Here is a 7,341-nt window from a genome sequence, read left to right as displayed (position 1 = left end):
TGTGTGTGTGTGTGTGTGTGTGTGTGTGTGTGTGTGCGTGTGTGTGTGTATGTATGTATATATGTATGTATGTATGTATGTATGTATGTATGTACGTGTGTGTGTTGAGGCAGGGCCTCATACCAATTGAAGCATCTACCCAGTGCCTGGAAACAAATGAATCTGAGAAGCAATGGACATCTTTCCCAAAAGTTCCCACACAACATCTTCCCTGAAGTTTCTCTGTGGGAAAGAAGTGGCTTGCAGAAGAGCCAGGAAATTGGGATCTCTCAGTGAGGCTATCCCTTGCCCTCTCCCTGCAGAGATCAATTGTGAGAACATTCAACACAAACCAGAAGGGACAGATCCCAAGATAAGGGATCTGGAATCTACACAGAAAAGAGATGAATAATGAGAAGTCCTACCCTGACTCCTGAGGACAGAACTGTAGTCAGGAATCAGTTTCAGACAGGAAGGTGCCATACCTTGAAGGACATGGGCAACCCTGCATCACCAGATGTGGCCGTGAGCCTTCATACAGTATCTTATGCAAAATAGAGTAGAGGGGTGACATCCTCAGGTCCACACCTCTGACTTTCAGTCTGAATCCCCAGCTTCCATTTCGCTGTTCCTTTCTGGGCTACCACATGCAATACTTGGCCTCTCCTCCACACTGGGCAGTGGTGGTACTTCCTGCTCTCAGTGGACCACAGTCAGGCCTGCAGGGAAGCCATTCCTCTTGAGCAACAAATGGATTTCTTATGGAGTCTTCCTTTCTGGGTTGGTGTGGAATCTTGCTGAGTCTGGCATGCCCTTGGTGGAGGCAGAATGACAGGGTGTCTGCCTCTAGGACAGGACCAGCTGATGTGGATTGCCATGGCATAAGGCTTGTTTGTATAATAATGTACATATTTTCATGTTCCCTTGACCAATGTCCTTCCCTGTTGACCTTAATGACTCCATAAGGTTCTGAGGTAGCATGAGTCAAGATGGCAAAGGTTTGCCTAATGTCTTAGCAGAATGGTCCAGTCTGGGACCTTCAGTACAGCCTTACAGTCTGTGAGAAATAATTTTAAAAAATGAGTTTGAAAATATATAATTTCTCAACTATGTGAAAATTAAGGATACAATATGAATTATATAAGGAGCTTCATGAATGTGAAGGAACAAAGGCAGCTCTACTATAGACCAGATTGTCAGAAAGACAGAAAGGCAGGCACATTCCTGAGTTCAAGGTCAGTCTGGGACACAGCAAGTCTAGGCCTCGGTCGGGGTAGAAATATTAATTTTAGGACTAGAAATTTCAGGCCCCACCCAGCTAGTTTACCATCTCTGCTTGTCAGAGGCAGGCAGATCTCTGAATTCTTTTGCAATGTTAAAAGAAAATATGTTCTTGCTGTTTTCTAAGAATTAAGGTCCTGGGGTCACAGGATGCTGATTCATGGTATAACCAAAAAGAAACTTAGAGAGCTGTGGAGAGATAGCCAGAGAAAGTAGATCTGAGAGAAAAAAATCAGAACAGAGAGAAAGCAGGCTAGAAAGCTGTCTCCAGCAGAACACAGGTGGCCAGCTTGGACCCACAATTTGACTTTAAGTGGTTTGGTTTTTGCTACTCTCAATCACTCCTTGTCTTAGAACCCGTCACCAACCTGAGGCTGTTCCTTGGCAGAATCTGCACTTTTTACATGAATTCTACATTTGGGGAACTTCAGGGGTTGACATAATCTACTGATTTCAGATGAAATTGTGTACAGCCTGAGGGTCTCACTATGTAGCTCTGGCTGTACTGAAACTTACTTTGTAGACCAGGCTGGTTTTGAACTCACAAAAAGACTTTTACATTTTTACTAATAATTTTGCTGCCTAAGGCTATTTTTAAGACCTGGTAAAAAGCAAGATTTTTTTCTGCTCAAGAATCTTTCAGGTCTGTTATAGATCTTAAAATTACTTTAACTCTCCCCATAGGTCATTGTTAGATTTACTATCAAGCATAGCAAAACTAACAATGGAGGAACAGGGCTCTCAATGTGTGGTAATTATCAGCAGAACTTAAACAGAAGAAAACTCAAAAGTCAAGCTTCCTGCAGAGAATTGCAGGGACCAGAAAGAATAGTAACAAAAAGGGTAACCCATATGTATTTTGTGCAGACAGTGTCTTGCTGGCCTTCATCAGACAGAACCAACTGTGGAAATGACTGGAATCCATGGAGTTCAAACCCTTGCTTAGGGAAGTTAAGAAGGATTTCCTGGCAGTGCTCAGAGGACAAGTGTTAATCAGAGGCAGAGACACAACCTAACATGCCCACTCTGTTGTGCAGAACGTGACTGTTGGGAGGCAGGAATGGAAGTGTGGGTTCCAATCAGGAGCTCACTCTGCAAGCCTAATAAGACTCAGATCCCTGCAATAGAGTAGAGCAGGCATGATGGTCCAGAGTTACAAGAGGCATTTGGGGGCTGAGGGTGTAGCTCAGTTGGCAGTGATTGCCTAACATGTACAGAATCCTGGGTCCAGTCCCTAGCACTGCATAGACAGAGCATCCCATAATCCTAGTATCTTGAGGTAGAGACTGGAGGATGGAGAGTGTGAAACCAGACTATGCTATACTATGAATTTGAGGCTACCTCGAATATCTGAGACCCTGTCTCCAAAAACAAAAGCAAAAACCAAACCAACCAAACAGCATCAACAACCCTGTGGGCCATTGCATGTTCCTGCCCTGTATTCTGTGGTCACTTTCTCCCTGCCATTCACAACCTCTTCAGTCACATGCCTCCACCATCACCACAGATATCTGCCTGGGAGCAGGGTGACTCAGCCAAACATGGAGGCCTATGTGCAATCAGAACACTGACTGGGCTCTGTCATCTAAGACTTCTATTGACTTCTAGCCAGCTCCACAGACACCCCATGCTCTAGAGAGCTTCCCTGTTGACAACAGCACTCCTGGGACAGAGTTCTTTCTAGCACTCTCTCCCTCAAAGCCTCTTTTCTGGTGACAGAAAGTCTCTTGTTCTCTACTCATATACACTAACACAAGTCCTCACACCTAACATTAGAAGCTAAGGTCTATGTCTCAGAGAGCACATGACCCTTGTCTCACTGAGCCTGGAGGAATTCACTTAAGATTCTTTCCAGTTCCAACCATTTCTGGAAAACTTGACTTCTTTCCATCTGAATGGAACTCCTTTGTGCAAACGTGTCCTGTATTCACCCTCTAGTCATCTACGGATGAATGGGTACATGCTCAACAGTAGTATAGCTGGATCAGATGGTAGATTGTGCAGAAACTGCCACACTGATTTCAATGTGGCCATGCCAGCTTGCATTCCTGCCAATATGAAACAAGGCTTGGGCTTTGCCTGGGTCCTCGTTAGCATTTGTGGTCAGGGCTTTCTTGATGCTAGCCATAGTGACCTGGGTGATATGGGGTCTTAAGCTGTTGGGTGGAGGGGGGCCATTTCACTTGTTTGGGTTTTCTTGTTTCATTTTGTTTTATTTTGTTTTTGAGACAGGGTCTCTATGTAGTCATGGCTCTCTTGGCACTCACTCAGTAGTCGGGGTGGAATACAACTCAGAGATCCTGAAAGTTGTTTTAATTACATTTCCATGATAGCTAAGAATGTCTTAAAAGTTGTTTCTTTTCCCAGTCAGCAGGCCTGTCATGAAGAAAACAAGTGACAAAAACTAATGTTGTCAAGGATTTGAGGATAATGGTGAAGGGAAAGGGGAACTTGTATTCACCAGTTGTGTCAATACTAACTTGTGGAACCACTGTGGAAAATAGAAAGCAGTGAAGACAGGCCTATTCTATTCCCCAGCTGCAGCATGCAAGGGTCTACACTCTGAAGACACACTGCAGACATACTTGCTCAGCCATACTTACTGCTGATCTATGCATGAGAGCCAGGAAGTGGGTTCAGCTTGATGTCTATCAACAACAGATGGATAAATCCAGTGGATCACAATATGACCAGCAGAATTTTATGCAATCATAAAAGAAAACAAAATGATGACATTTGCAGGAAAGCGATGAACAGTGGAAATTATCGTGTTGATTGAGATAAGCCACACTCAGACACTTCCATATTTTCTCTCATATGCTGGTCTCTTATATTTTTTCATTTTTTATTTTATATGTATGAGTGTTTTTCCTATATTTTATACTCACAATATATGTGGTTGGGATCAGCAGATAGCAGAGGAGGGATCTGGTTCCCTGGACCTGTAATTACAGATGGTTGTTAACTACAGTGAGTACTAGAAATCAAAGGTGCTAGGTCCTCTTGGAAGAGCAGTCAGTGTTCTTAACTGCTGAGACATCTCTCTAGCCCAGTGGATTTTTAAAATGATGAGTGTGTGTGCCTGTAAAAGTGTGTGTGTCTGTCCATGTGTAGGAAGGCATCAGATACCCTTTGTTGTCACTCTGCCTATTTCTCTGAGGCAAGGCCTCTTGAACCTGAGACTCATGGTCTCTTGACTCGGCTGCAAGCCAACAAACTTGAAGGCCCTCCTGTCTCCTTGATACTTAAAGCAGAGATGACAGGTGTCGGGGAGATATCTGACTTGTTATGTATGTGCTGGAATCTGAACTTTGGTCCTCATGATCATGAAACAAGTGCATTTAAATGCTGACCAATACCTTCTGCCCACTAGTTATTTAACAATTTCCATCTGTAATTTTTTCTTCCTCATTTCTGTACAAGGCAGCTGCAGCCACTATAAAGAATGAGTGACTCAGTCTGAGGAGATGTAGTTCAGCTCTGCCCTTGAGAGGGGTGTTCCAGCCCCCAAGTTCACTGATGATACAGATACCCAGGATTTTCTGCTAAAACTCTGGCTAGGAATTGTGGGTCACTATAGTGGCCATTCTCTTAACCAGTTCTTCTGTACTTCCTATCAGAGCTCAACAAAGCTGCATGGTTATTATGCTCAATGTTCACTTTAAGGATATCATCTCAAAAAATAATGTGTAGAAACACACTCTTTGTGTGATTACAAAACCTAAGACCAGAATGCTCTTGGAGAAATGACCCACAACCTCAAGTGAAAATTGCTGGACTAAGTTTACTTCTGTGAGGAGTGAGAGCTTTACAAACAGACACATCACATACATCATGTACAATGACCCTTCCACTTCTCCTTAATCTCACTGTGCCTTAATGCTGCAAGCAATACTCTCTTTTTAATAAGTCTTTTTGCCCAGTGGGGACCATAGCCTGGGATGGCCAGGTTCCTTTAAGGACTGGCTCCCTAGTCATCAACTTACAGGGAATCCTGGAGAAGGTTTTTGGTAGTGTGTCCTGTGCTTTGCTGATGGAGAAATTGAACCGTGAACATTCCTTTACCAAGAGCATTTCCTACAAAGGAAGGAACAATGGCATTTTTAGGAAGCTCGAAGGAAATAAGATGATGGTATTTCTATAAAAGAGGTAAAGGAAGATTCAGATAAAAGTATATCTATTTTATTTCATGTTTACCTTTATAAAGGATTTATAACAAAGTTTGTGCAGACCGTGGTGGTGCATGCCTTTAATCCCAGGCCCCAGGAGGCAGAGGCAGGCAGACATATATGAATGTGAGGCCAGTCTGGTCTACACAGTGAGTTTTGGGACAACTAAAGCTATATAAAAGAAATAACTTGTGGTAGGTGAATCTAAGATGTCCTCTATCAGGTTCTCTCTCTTGTTTGAGTTTCTTAGGTGTGAAATGTGACTCATTATTTGGGTTGCTTTCACTGCCTTGGGTTAATACATAAGGATCTTCAGTGGAAAGAGCATGTGTTTTCCTCTTGTGATGGTGATAATGTGTTTTAAATACTCAGGAGGCAGAGGCAGGCAGATCTATAAATTCAAGCCCAATCTGGTCTGCAGAGTGAGTTCCAGGACAGCCAGGACTGCACAGAGAACCCCTATGTTGAAAAACAAGCAAACAAACAAACAAACAAATTAAAAAGTGTGATTTATTGTTGGGAACAAAAAATAAAAAAGGAGCCAGGGGAGGCCCTGGGGAAAATTGGGGAGGAAAAATATGCCACATCTGGCCAGAGCTCCTGTGCTCTGGGCAGGCAGACATGGGGAGACTGCTGGATGCTTTTACACAGGGCCTTGGGTGAGCATGCCTGACCCATGTGGTGGGGTGGAAAAGGGGCAGTCCTTGACTGGGGAAACCCCCCACCCCTGGAACTACCTTGCTAAAACCCCAGGGTTGCAGGAGAGAGGGAATAGGGGAAGAAGTTCCCAACACTGACCATAGTGCGCAGCGGGCCTTGAAGAAACAGAGACTATATATGGTTTAAGAGCTTTATTATAGAAATGCAGGGGAAAGAGAGAAGGTAGGAGAGAGGGGGGCTAGAAAGAAAGAGAGAAAAAGAAGGAGAGAGGAGAGGAAAAAAGACAAAGAGAAAGGGAAGAGGATAGAGAAGACAAAGAGAGGGGAGAGAGGGGTAAGAGGGCAGGAAGTAAGAGAGAGGCAGGGGCTGAGCAGCCCTTTTTATGGTCTTCACTATTGCTAGGTAACTGGGGAGGAGTTTAGCCTGAAGGTCAGAAGCTTGGGCCATTGTTTACTTGACTACTGACCATGCTTCTCTTGTGGGGGCTGTGGGAGGTGGTACCTTAGGCAGGGGCCAGAGTTCCAGGAGCATGTAGGTGAATTATGATCATTGGGGTTCAGACCTCAGCTCGACTGGATACCAGCCTGTAATTTCCTACAATTTATTTTCTGATTTTTCAAAGTATATTATATTTGTATATTATGTCCCTAATTAAAAAATTAATAGTCTCTAAATGGTCAACTTCTTAAGTCAGATATCTTGCAGTGCTTTGAAGCCCCAGGAGTCACTTTTTTCTCAAACAGTATCACATTGTTCATTGTTCTGGGCTCTTCCGGGATCCTTAGGAATCCCAAAGTTTCCTCAGAGAATGTCTGCTTATTTAATTGAAGAAATCAGCTTTTTTTTTTCACAAGACACTACCTTTGGATAGCTGAAAATGTCTTTTTATTGCATTTGGATGACTGCTTGATAAACACAACTATTTTGAATTCAGTATTTGTAGTGTTCCTGCCTGCACGCAGACCGGCGCCTTGTCTGCATGGGCAGAACACCTTGGGGTGGGTTCGCACTCTTGCCTNCTGAACCCACTGTGGATTCGAACTGGAGGACGAGAACTCNTGAGAAGGAACAGGGCTGCAAAGGAAAATATTGGGCTCTGTCTAAGACATTTTGATCAAAGCCCTTATCTTTAATGTCAGGACTGGNTTAAATACAAAGAAGGGTTCCCAGCATTCCCCAGAGTCCCCTGAAGTAAGTTCTCGCGATGATGGGGGGCAGTCCGGGCGACAGTGGGCGGTCCAGCGGCGGCGGT

This window comes from Mus pahari, chromosome 8 (assembly GCF_900095145.1).
Source record: "Mus pahari chromosome 8, PAHARI_EIJ_v1.1, whole genome shotgun sequence".
Classification (NCBI taxonomy): Eukaryota; Metazoa; Chordata; class Mammalia; order Rodentia; family Muridae; genus Mus; species Mus pahari.
This window is presented reverse-complemented; position numbering follows the sequence as displayed.